General features: G+C 39.7%; 1 long non-coding RNA gene across 1 annotated transcript in view; it reads left to right on the top strand.

Moving 5' to 3' along the window:
• Positions 1 to 12,783, top strand: part of LOC123352511 — a 74,997-nt gene extending 62,214 nt beyond the window's left edge. The window contains exons 2-3 of the long non-coding RNA XR_006574197.1: positions 10,232 to 10,340; positions 12,581 to 12,783. This is a non-coding gene — a long non-coding RNA (uncharacterized LOC123352511). The remainder of the gene's footprint in view (positions 1 to 10,231; positions 10,341 to 12,580) is intronic.
• The last annotated feature ends 594 nt before the right edge of the window (positions 12,784 to 13,377 follow it).

Here is a 13,377-nt window from a genome sequence, read left to right as displayed (position 1 = left end):
TTTTGTATCATCTGCAAATTTTGCCACCTCACTGTTTACCCCTTTTTCCAGGTCATTTTCTGAATACGTTAAATACCATAGGTACCAAGTACAGCTCCTTGGAGAATGCCACTATTTCACCTCTCTCCACTGTAAATCTTTACTATTTATTCCTACCCTTTGTTTCCTATCTTTTAACGAATTACTGATCCAAGAGAGGACCTTCCCTCTTATTCCATGACTGCCTACTTTGCTTAAGAACCTTTGGTGAAGGACCTTGTCAAAGGTTTTCTGAAAGTCCAAGTACACAATAGCCACTGGATCATCCTTATTCACATGTTTGTTGACACTCTCAAAGAATTCTACTTAGCTGAATATGTATGGAGAGAGTTTCCTCATTCCACACAGCATGCAAAGTAAATGAATTGTTTGCCTAAACAGGTCATCTGCAATGAATGTTTATTGCAGCAAGAATTCAGAGTTAGGGTATCCGCAAAGTATATAATCATACTGGAAGCAAACACTCCATACCATACTGCACCAATACACTTGGGTTTCATTTCTGTTGCTAGGAGTTTGTGGGTGTTTAAATTGTATTTTATTTTATGTATTCAAAGTGTATAACTGAATTATTTATATTTTATTAAAATCATTATTGTTTGAAATAAGATTTGTATTCAGGATTTAATGCATGAAAAAGATTCCTGTTGTAATTAAGATAACTTCTTAGAAGAAAGGCTAGCACCGAGGAAGTGAAAATTACTGCAAACTTGATCCATAATAATAATTTTATTTCATTTAAGGAACAGGGTTCTCACTATTACTACATTTAATGAAAAAAGGCTCTAGTCACATTGTTAATGGGAACAATTATTTATTTTCACTCAAGGTTCTATTTGAATTGCTAAAATAAATTTCAAACCCATATTTATCCACTATGATTGTCACTCAGCTTTATGTATTGTTTGTATGTTACACTTAAAAGGGAAAACGGGTAAGAGTCTGACTTGATCAGATGCAGACAAGGTGCTCCACTTTCAGAGCATTCTCCTGGATTATCACGGGTGGCAAAGATTCAAACTGAACCCAAATGTGTATATTTAAAATAATTGTTTTAAATTACACAGTCTGGGTTGAGCACGCAGCAGAAATGCATTTGAGAGATTTTATACAAAGAGCTTGTTCAACTGGATGTGGGGCCGTGACAATTGATTATTCAAGAGCAATAATTTTTTAATATAGACTTTGAGCAATAAATCAAATGAGATCTTTGTGACATGGTCTCTTTCAGCTCTGAACCTCTAGATAGGATCACTTGCACTGTCACAGTACAAAGTGTACTGAGAACACTGGTGACAAATTCCTCCTTAAAACACACATTTCTTTTAACTTTCCATCCCTGATCAACTATGACTCTATCTGCTTCTACACTCATGCCTCACTAGTAATTACATTTAGACTGTCCAGTTTAGACTGTGAGCTCCTAGGGAGTGGGACCTATCTAAACTACGTGTTTTGTAAAGTGCCATGTAAACCTCAGCTTCTGGAACAAAGTAACTGAATTAAGAAATCTCCTGCTAGCCTTACATTGATAATAAGGAGATTATTCAGTTTTCACTTCACAAAAACATATTGAAATGCAATTTGATTTATGACTTTGCATTAGTTAATAAATAGTAAGCTTCAGTAAATAGCTATTTGGTAATCATAACTCTAAATACATGTGTAGTTTTGTCTCTGACAGCAGGTAATGTCTTCTGATTAGTCAGTTTACAGTGTAATTAGTTTCTAAAATCTCAGAATCACATCTAAGCAATAGGAACAATTCCTTTTAAACCATGCTCAGCCAGAAGTCGCTTGCTGCAATTTCATAAGAAATAATTCATTAAGAAGAGCCATAAAATAATGACATTTTCAGTTCTAAAGATTTTTATAGGTGCATTTTCCAGCAGGTTTTAATTTCTCAGACTGGGCTCATAAATAGTTTATTTTGTCTTTCATTCTGCACTCTGAATTTAATATTCATTTCTACTGATTCAGATTCTCCAAACTCTGCAATAAGGTTATTTTTGTTGTTGTTCATTTTAAATAATTATACAAGTAAACTTTATTTTTACTGTACAGTACCGACAACTATGGAGATTATGCTAACTAGGTGACTCTGAAGATAAATAGAAAATTCACAGAGCAATATTTATGAAAAAATGTGCCCAAATACATTTAAAACATAGAATATTTAAGACACTGCAAGACTGTAAATCCTTTTTAGCTCTCTGGCTAGCTAGGACAGCTGGTGATTTTTCAGTTTACAGGTACTGTATCTCTAGCATGGCATTTATTTTGTGACAAAGGAATATAAGTTGCCTTGGAGATTTTTAATTAACTCTTCTCCTGTAGCTCTTGCCTGCTTATCATTTCACTGGTTATTTAAGCTTCGCATCAGATTTGGGATATTATTCTTCAGAAATGTCCTCTTAATCTCCCCAAATTAGCATTTCAGCAAAACATTGTTTCCATAACACACCATTAAATCAGCAGTTTTTAAAGGTACAGTTAATATTTACCACCATCAGTTGTGACTTGAACAGCAGCAGGATCCTATAGATAGGCTACTGTATGGACACAGGAATTAAACCTGTGAATATCTGTATTCTAAACAAGGGAAATGAAGGTAGTTTCTTATCTGATTGTTATCCAGACATTTCATGCCTAATGTGATCTTTCTTAGTCACCTTTCACAACTTGCTCCTCAGAAATAACAACTCCCCCTCTTGATTATATACATTTATCCTGAATTGGGATTTATAAACTAATTTATTTATTCAGTGTGTTATTGTACTTTTACAAACTAATTTACATTGTAAAATGGACGCGGCTTGGACATTAACTGTATTGCTTGGCATTTCCAGCCCAGGCAGGCCAATTCTTTCAGCTAAATGCGTAGAACTGTATTAATCTTTCCCTTGAATATTAATAGACGATCGTAAAGCTGGAAAAGGCAGAAAGTGCTGCTAGTGATACATCCCCTGAATGCCAGAGTATTTTTCCCTATACTGTCCTTTTAAAAGTGTGAAATTTATTATTATCAGACCTGCTGATACCACTCAGCCAGCAACTGGGTCTTAAGGGTTTTAGTCAGCTGGATTATAAATGTCACAAACGCTTTTAAGAATTTAGAATCTAAAGCCTTTTCTACCCTGAAAGTGGAAAGATGGGTCTAAGCAAATATGATTTACAGATACAGGTTTAATGCCATAAGCTAGAGGGAGCTCCACCACAACGAAATAGAAAGCTTCAGTTTCATTTATCGATGTGCTCTCCTGGCTTTGTCTGCTTCTGAACATAAAAGACCCAGTTTTATTGCAGATATTATCTACACCATTCTGTGATATGAACGTTATTGTTTAAACTATTGCTGAGACATAAAACAGCTGAAACCTTCCAACATCACCAGCACCATATTCATGCCGAAGCCTTTGATAAATATCAGCTAGCAATCACTGGAAGGATTTTTCTCATTGTCTTTTTCTTTGTCAGAATACTCAGCCATCTTTAAGAAATGCACTGTCTCTAAATCCAGGTGCAGATGCTATTTTAGGGCCTGATTCTGCACTCTTTCTCATGCAAGCTGGGCTGCCTCAGGTGTCAGTGGGGTTCTGAATTGGCCCCTTAGTTCTGTGCTTGAACTGATGTCAATGTGCTAATGTTTGCAAATACATCTTTAAGTAGGAAATATTTGCATTTTCTTTCTAAAGTAACTTATACTAATACAGTTGCATGTGTAGCAGGTAGGAAAGTTGATTTTAATGCTTAAATGGGCCTTTTAATTCAAAGAATGATTGCCAGAATGAGTTTATTGTGATACTTCTTTTATAAAGCAAATGGTGAAGATTGTAGCTGGAACATTTTATAATTTGTTTGCTTACATTGAGAATCTTGGACAAAAGGGTGTCCATACAATTCAAAACAGGATGGCTTTGCCTCTGGAGTATTGCCAAAAGGGTGTTGCTAGAAAATCATAAGACGATAAGAATGGCCAAACTAGGTTAGACCAAAGGTCCATCTAGTCCAGTATCCTGTCTTCCAACAGTGGCCAATGCCAAGTGCCCCAGAGGGAATGAACAGAACAAGTAATCATCAAGTGATCCATCCCCTGTTGTTCATTACTAGTACTTACATGCAGTACTAGTAAACAATTATTTTTTTCCTGTTCACTAGTATCCCTGGCTAATTCACTTTTTGGACAATGGAATTCCCTAGCCTAAATTTGGGTCTCAACTCATTTACAAGGTAGTAGAAAAAAAAAGTTTGACCCTTGATCTAAGCAGTTATTGCGGCTCTGCTCAGATAACTAATAAGAACACACCTATCTAATTGATTTTGTTAATGAAATACCACAGCATGGGGAGAGCACCAACTGAAATTACCATGGCATAGAGTAACCTGGGTGGTGGCTGGGTATCTGGGCTTTATTTCTGTGTATACTGGGTGAGTCAATACAAAAATAATTTATCACATGAACGTGGCCTCTTTTTCTGCTTGTGGAACACCCATAGGCAGCTGATGGTTCCATCCCATTTATTAGAAATCATTTGACCATTTTTTCATGAATTTTTAAAACTGACGACTGATCATGACCAATCTCTTTTATTGGACCAACTTCAGTTGGTGAGAGAGACAAGCTTTCGAGCTTTCATAGAGCTCTGTGTGGCTCAAAAGCTTGTCTCTCTCACCAGAAGAAGTTGGTCCAATAAAAGATATTACCTCCCGCACCTTGTCTCTCTCTAATATCTGTCTATGCATTTCTATTTATGTGATGAAACAAGCAAAGTCTTGGTGATACCCCAACAAGTGCTTTGTATGCAGCCTACATTGTGTTCGATAGGTTTGTACCTTAGGACTTAGTGCTCATGAACTGACAGCCATGGAAACCAAAGATCTCCAGTTTATCCATTTAAGTTGTACATTATGGGTAGCAATAGCGAAAGCTTCCTCCAACCCACCTCACTGGTGTCCCTCAACCCTATCCTGGATTAACTAGTTCTAGAATGAGGCAGAGGAGACTTCAGTGTCTATGACCATTTACTCCTTGGCTTCTCGCCTAAGACTGACAGCAAGGAGGTCTGTGCCTGCTCGCAGAGTCTATGCCACAAGCCCCTTTGCTTTCAGCAGGAGAAGAAGACAGATCAAGGGTGTGCCTCACATGTGACACGGACACTCATTCCGTGGGAGCTGGACTGGCGACACTCATCAGCACACAGCCAGCAGGTGGGTCACTGGTGAGGTGGGCTGTATTTGAATGGGTGGTGACACAGAAAGGAAGGGTCTGAACCTGTTGGGACTGATCCTGAAGCCACTGAACTCATGCCATTGCTGGTTCTCTCGGTGTTGAGAGACCACATAAGGGGGTGTAGGGAGGCATTACATTATTTACTAGTCATGTAGGCACATGCCATAAGATGGAATGATTTGTTCTTCAGTTTCAACTAAAATTATTTGTCACCTGTATTTATTCTGTGGGTAAGAACAGAAAGTAGCTGGTGGGGTTGCCAGTCCTCCAGGATTGTCCTGAAGTCTCCAGGAATTAAAGATTAATCTTGAATTAAAGATTATATCATGTGATGAAACCTCCAGGAATGGGTCCAAACAAATTTGGCTATCCTAGTAGCTGGATACATTCAGCCTGCTCTGTAAATACTACTCTTCTTTCTTATTTATGGACTGCCTTTACAAAGAAGATTTTTCTGTTACAAGCAATTCTTCCTATTTTTCTCTCCAAGTCTCTCTTTTTATTTGTTGCCGGCACTTCTCCAGATCAGTAGCAGGATCTCTAGCTGTGTGAAACTACTGTAGTTGTAGGAACTGAATCCTTTATCCATAAAATGAGTAGCTGCAGTTTAAAGAAAAACATCTTAGATGTTTACCTTGAAAAATGGTGAATTTCCCAGAAGTGGTGAATTTCCCAGCTTGAAAAAGTCTGGTTTGCTACTTTTAATGTTTTGGCTTTTCCCGTTTTTGGGGAGCACTTAAGTTATAATAGCAAGGGCTTCTCTTTGTCTCCTGCTAGTTACAGGCTTTAACGGCATTTCTGTTCCTTTTATATGTTACAGTAACATCCCTAAGTTATTCCCTACGAATAGAGACCTCATTGTGTAGAATCGTAATTGCATTTGTGCTGATGTACTTTAAAAATCGCCTGGATGCAAAGACATAAGGGGAGGTGAGAAGAGAATATCAGCTCTGGGCGAGTTTGAAAAAATCCATCCTATTATATATGACTATATATACATGCACACGTACACACGCATGCACCCATACACACGCACACACACATGCACATGCATGCACACATCATCGTTCCAGGTGAGCACGGCTGAACAAAGCTTTAATTAAAATCAGTGGAGAAATGTCCAAGACAGGTAAAAGGGAAGCGCTGCAAGCTGTTGCGGGCTGAGCTCCTAGGTTGGGCTGGCTCCCAGATAGCACCGTTGTGTTTCCCAGGAGATCAATAGAGGGATAGTAGCTGTTTGTAGAGTGAAGATTTTGGGCCCCTCAGCAGTGGTGAATTTCCCAGCTTTCCCAACCAGCCAGGGCTGGGACACTTCAGTCTTGCCACCAACTTGCTGCTTCTGCAGGTTTTTGCTTCTCTTGGAGGGCAAAACTAATGTTTGCAAGGTAGAGAAAAAGGGCCAATTGGGCCTTCCCAGGCCATATGGGGAGGGACCCGCTGTGCACGGATCACCCACTTTCCTTGTGGAAGGGAGCCTGGTTCTTCCTCAAGAACACAAGGGTGCCCCCTACTGAAGCTCTGCAAATGTGTCTGCCAGACTAAACCCCATTCTGCAAGCCCGCCGGGGGCCTGACACCCCACGATATCAATGAGCTCACAGAGCTGGGTCCACAAACACCTCAGACAGATCATCACAAATATCCATATCCAGGGACCCCCGTCACCATCACTGGACGTAGTACACGTGCCTGCAACGTTATTCAAGGCTGCCTTGCATAATGAAATGAAAGTTCTAATCTGAAATATTTGCACAAATGAGGCTTCAGAGGCTAGATCAATAGGATTTATACAGCAGATCCATTTTTCTTTATTGGATGTAGAAAAGAAATAAAGACCCAACGCTTTGATTGGCAGGAATGCCAGTGTTCAGTATGTGAAGGCAAGGATGCAGCTAAGAACAGAGGAGCCAATACATACAGTACAGAATTAGATGTTTAATATAAGTCTGTATTTTATAGGAACAGTCTCATATACCCTAATTGTGCCTTTCTGCCTTTCTGTGTTTCTGTATTTCTACAGTACATCACATTTTATAGATTTATAAAAATGGTCCCACCATCAAATCTCAAGTTCCAGGGACAATATACAGAAAATATGGCACCTGTCATGAACTCCTCCATAGATTTAACTGTAATTAATCCTCAGGCAAAAAGAGAGAGCTCTTCACCATGTCCTGAAGGGAATCAATGTATGTTTTGTCAGATCATCTGGGGGAAGTTTTCTCCACTGACATCCTGCCCCTACTACCAAAGCTGGGATTCATTGAGCAAGCAAGTAGTGGGTTTAAGGACACCTACGGACTTGTGTCTATTTGCTGAACAAGTACAGGCCTATTGCATTTTCAGCCAGAAATGACTCAGAGACGAATCCCCAGACACTCTGTTTCTACCACTTGTGTTCCTCACCATTTTATCTGAGGTGCAAACATGCCACATGTTATTGTTCTTGCTTATTGTCTTTTTTTCTCACTGGAATTCCATTCTATGCTGCTTGCTTGCTGCTTTCACCAGTCGTTCTGCCTTTTTATTACCAGAATAGTTCTAGTGGTTACTGACCAAGTCTTGGGTCCTACCAGTGTTTCTGCTGCAAGTGCCCAAGCTGCTAATGGCCGAGTTACCTCCTGCCTAGGGACTTTGAATAGCCTACCTCTTACTAAATGTGTACAGGAGAGTTACATGTTCCACAAGCATTTCCTGAGCAACCTGTCTGCGTATCCTCACTGCTCCATACCTGGAGGCCATGCCCTAGTTATTCTGAGAAGATAAAAGGGTTGTCATTAAAGCAGACTCCCTGCTGTCTGTTAAGATATTGTATCTCACCTTTCATAAGGTTGCATTCATTAGTGACTCTTAGTGTAAGGTTCGTTCAGGTTCAGATGAGCACCTTCAGTTAAAACACTAATTGAAATCTCTTTAGTTTGGAATTACACTGTGAATCTTGTGGGAGCAGATTTATTCTACTGATATCACGATGCTTTCATTCCCAGCTGAAACGAGGAATCCCAAAGCATGTGAAAATTTAAAAGCAGGATTTAGTTTGAATTTTGGAGTAAGGTTCAGGATTCTGGCAGTTCAGGTCAGCTACTTTATTGACACTGGTTTGCCCATTTTAATGGAAACCTCTTGCCACCATTCTGTAGCCCCTCAAATTCATCCAGAGCCTCCTTCAGAAATCCTGGGCTGGATGTTTTGTGCAGGTCATAACTGGCAATGCCAGACCTGCCCAGTGGTTCCTCTTTGTCTCTTCCAAGTCTTGAAATACTTTCAAATTTGGGTGGACAAAATGTAAAGTATGCCAGGATGGATGAATATGCAGAAATTTACTGGAGCTAATACTTAAAGATTAAATGAAACAAAAATAGACGAAAGAAACTAAATCATAGCATTGGATCCACCATTACTCAACATGACATTTAGAAAAACCAAACCCTTTATTGGTTTATTCAATTGCCACTGAAACCCACACATTAAATTCTCAAAGGAAAATGAGTTTTCCAGAGCAGAAAAGACAATAAAAAAGGATTGCAAGGACATTGTGTAAGAAGTAACCATTTCTGGGCAGACTGCATGTCCAGATTCTTCCAGTATTGAAGATCTGGTAATCCTGTATCAGCAAAATAAGGTATTTATATTTAATGGCACAAACAATATTTGTAAGGTTAATTGGTTTTGTCCCAGTTTCAACTACTCCCTAAAATTAACACATCTGAATTTCAAACTTAGATTCCATTACAAAGGTGGGTATTAGAATGGGAGCTCTGCAAAAAATAATTATCATGTCACGTGATGTGTAGGAGAACAGGAGGGGCTGCAATAAATGTTACCCACTATAAGGAAACTGATCTGGGGAGGAGGAGGACGGAGCAATGAAAAGTAATTGGGGGATTATCAGGAGAAGAGTTTTTAGCAATCAGCACATCTACAATTTATTGATATGTTGTCAGTAAATGCCTTATGAGCTGCACAAGAAGCCCCACATTTAAAAGAATCCGGGCAAATGTGAGGTCTTTTGCTGGGTTTGTGCAATACAGGGCCTTAAGCAAAAGGCCATTTTTGGCTGGCCAATAGGAGCTTTTCACAATGTTTTGGAGAAAAATGATAGCTGCTAACTGAAAATACATTGGTGGCCTTTGATCTAACTCAGCTATTTCTTCCTGTCTGGCTTGTGTACTGTTTACAGCTCCAAAGTGATGAGGTGTGTGTAAACCTCAAAAGGTTTGGAGGTTCAGATAAATATTCATAAGTTCAGGTGCCTGTCTGAATTATTCTGAGACACTTTGGTCAGGGAATTGGGCTGGACCTCCCATGAGGTCAGGCTTTGTTGTGAAACTACTTGAATTTCCTGGCTTCATGTAGGCTGGAGTGGGTGATATTCACCCTGCTACAGTGAAATTCACCTCTCTGAGGAGGCCAGCACAAGGCAGTTATTTTTCACAGGATATTTTGAAATGTTTTAAAATTTTCCTGTGCAAATTGTTCGTCTTTTCAACAACTTTTCAACCACGGCAAAGCCAAAAATGTTTGGTTTTCACAAACTACTTTCAGTAAATCCTCATCAATCATCATATTTTTTCAGGAAAACTTTTCAATTTTTAGAAGCTAAAAAGGCCCAAAAATATATACTGAAAAATGAAATGTTTAACAAAACCTGAACATTTCTACTGAAAACTGAATTATTTTACTGAAAAAAAAAATCTGTTTCTGTTTCTTCATTGAAAAATTGAAAATTTCAACCAAAATGAAAAAAATTTGTTTTGTCCAAAAAAAACCCAAATCCAAAAAATGATTTGAAGAATTTTTTTGACCAGCTCTCATCTCTGAGCTTAGGTAGGATTTAAACAGTGCACAGGCTGGCCCTCTGCAGACAAGGGAATTTTATCCATGCACTGTATCCACTTACACTCACAGGTAAATCAGGAAGAAATGTTCTTTTTCTTCTTCTTTGTATTTATTTGTACTGCAGGAGCACCTAGAAACCCCAGCCAGGATCAGGGCTACATTATGCTGAGCCCTGCACACTCTCAGGAGGACACGGCCCTTCCCTGAAGAACTTACAGTTTAATAGAAGACAAGTGAGTAATAAGCAATAGGAGGAATGGGGAGGGAGGATCAGTGTATATTAGTAATAGGACCAGGTGATTACTGAGACCAGCTGATGCACAGCACAATGGCTTTGAATGTTGTTAACAGTCAAATGACAGGGATGAGAGCAAACCATCGGAAGCACTAGAATAGTTTTAACCTGATTCTTTTGAAACTTCATAAAAGTTTTGAGTTCAGATTTGTGCACATTGTTGCCCACAATGCTTTGCTCCAATATTTAACCCAAGTCAGTTAGCTTATCCCTAACAAACAGCATTCCGATTGCTATATCAGCACCAAAACACAGTGGCCAGTTTCACAAAACAGGACAGTAATAGTGTGAACTTCTAATGTACATCTGCAGCATTACGATCCATGGCTGCATAGCGTAGGCAGTGAATGAGACAAAATATGGTTAAGCCCATTCCTATTATGGATCTACACAATGGAAAGTGTCGTCCTATTAATGACCACTCAGCCTCTGAAATTTCTGAGTGAGACTTGAATACACATTCAGATTAATACACAAAGTTGGGTTAAGTTTGAAATAGTTTGTTAACATGAACTAGGGGCTGAGCTGTGAAGAAACTCGGTGGTAGAAGAGTCTCTAGGAAATCAGAAAAGAAGCCCAATTGCATTACTGCCACTTTCAGCTCTGTGTCTGACCTCAGAGCTGGGGAAGATAGCTTGCCTCTGTTTGGCAAATGTTAGAGCAAACTGCATTGTAATAGAAAATGTCCTCCAAGGAATCAGCAGAGTTTATTGGCCCATGTGTCCCTTGGGAGATACTGGTTTTGGGATTCTTGTTGCCACTGCTGCTCACTTTCAGATCTAATCAAAAGTTCACCTTCTCCCCCAGCATACCTGCAAAGGCCCTAAGGAAATTCTCCAGAGATACCACTAGCGGAAGGAGGAAATGTGACTCCTTTAAATGTAAACAAAACTGGGGAGTTTATACCATAGGTTTTGTTTTGACACCAGACTACCACATGGACTTAGACAAGGGTGTGGGAAATGCCTCTTCTTAGAGGAGACAATTTATTCAACTAACTATTTTGAGGAGAGGAGGAAGGATTGAATCCTGGCGCTGTAGGGAGAGAGCAGTGATTATTAATCAGAATATTTAGCTTTGACTTTTTGAATGTTGGGCCATGGAGTGAGCACACCAGGCTAATAGAGACTGATACTGGGATTTCTGTCTTTATCATTACTAGATGAAGGATTTTGCTGTAAATATATTAAGGGGGATTCATACAAGTATAACCACAAATGTCAGAGTGTATTCCCAATTCCCAAATGTGTGTTGCTGTGCTAATGCTCAGTGCCACTGGCAGATGTTTCAGATTTGGATTTTATGCTCTGTTTTTATGCCATGTCTTCAGACATCTATTATTTATTATTGTTATTGGTAACTCCTGAAATTCTAGACATTGTCATCATTTCTGTCTGATGAGACATTCCTAGAAAAGTGGGAAAAGATAAAAAGGAAGAGAGAGAAAATGCAAGAGTTTAAAGTGCGACCCTCCACCCCCGCAAACTAATGTTAGGTTTTTATCTGCAGTTGGCATGAAGCAGTTAATAAAAAGTTCATCCCTTTATGTACTGATAGCTTTGTGATGTGGTATGTGAGGCTCTGACTGGCTTTCATCAAGGGTATCATAGCCCCGTTTCCCTTGAAATTTAGGCTGGTAATAATGTACGAGCTGACCTGCCTTGGCCTTAATTTCCCATTGCCTTGGTCTTGTGATTCTGTCTCCATCCCCAGATTACATGGCTCTGGGAGAACCTTGCTTCACTTCCTTGACCATATCTTAGAACATTTTCCGTCATTCCTTGGCTGAAACAGGCAAAGATGAAATCCCGGGTCTAAGAGCTCAGAGATTCCGATGCACAACTTATTTCTTAACATGAAATTCAGGGGACTTATTGTGCTACTGTTTTATCTTCTGTTGAAAATAATAGTCAAAAGCTCACCAGGTACCATCACTGTTGGCACTCTCTAATTACACAGCAGACACATAGTTAAGTGGGTCCTTATAAGAAAATGATACCCTGTTTTAAAGCTCTCTCTAGTGGATATTCAAACATCTAGAAATCTGCAACTGGTTTAAAAAAATCACCTTCTCTGGGAGGAATGCATGGTTCTGAGATGTCATTGTTTGGGAGCTGGGCTGCCCTTCCCTCCGTCTCCCCTCAGTTCTGCTGAAGATTCGCCATATTGTTTCCGTAGTGCATTTACAACACAACAGCTCCAAGCACAATGAAGGGAAGGAAGCAACTGTATGTATTGCAGCTAGACACTGCTTCAAAGGAACATCTTCATAGCTGCAGCCCTGTGACCTGAAGGAGCTGAGAGCAGCCAGGGCTTGCTGCAATTGCCATAGGACATTTGTTTTCCCTTTGAAGGAGAACAGGTGTAAAATAAAATAAAGGTTGTTCCTTATATACCTGCCATGTTGCTGCCTGGTGAAACGCAAGGCAAACACACACGGTCACTTGTATTCAAACTGGGGAAGGGATGTTCTGCCATTAAATGGTTCTCAGCTCTCTCCCTGCAGCTGGAAGAGTCTGGAATTGCTCCCCAATTGGTTGGTATTTAGCACGCAATATCCTAAGGAGCTGTGTTTATGGTGTATTAGTGAGCACTAAGTACCCTTTCATGTTGGGTGCTGAGAACTGTAAGAGACAGCTAGAGTTTAAAATGGAAGTCTGCTCTGATGATGCCAATGATTAGATTAGCTTTCTCCTGTTTTGCTGTGATGTGTTCATTAATATTCCTACTGGACTTTCCATCTGTCCAAACTCCTTACAAAGGTTAACAAATTAATCCTCACAGCACCCTGGGAAGGGGCAATATAACTCGCCTCATTTTATGATGGGGAAAACTGAGGGAGAGAGGTTTTGTGATTTGGTTAAGGTCACAGATTGCAACATAGTGTCCTGATTAGGGCTCAGGAGATCCTGGTGCCTGGTCACATGCTTAGGCCACCAGCCCACACCTTTCCCTCTTTGCTTGGAGTATTAAGA

The sequence above is a fragment of the Mauremys mutica genome, chromosome 18 (assembly GCF_020497125.1).
Source record: "Mauremys mutica isolate MM-2020 ecotype Southern chromosome 18, ASM2049712v1, whole genome shotgun sequence".
NCBI lineage: Eukaryota > Metazoa > Chordata > Testudines > Geoemydidae > Mauremys > Mauremys mutica.
Note: the sequence above shows the minus strand (reverse complement) of the source record. Positions and strands in the feature narration are given on the sequence as shown.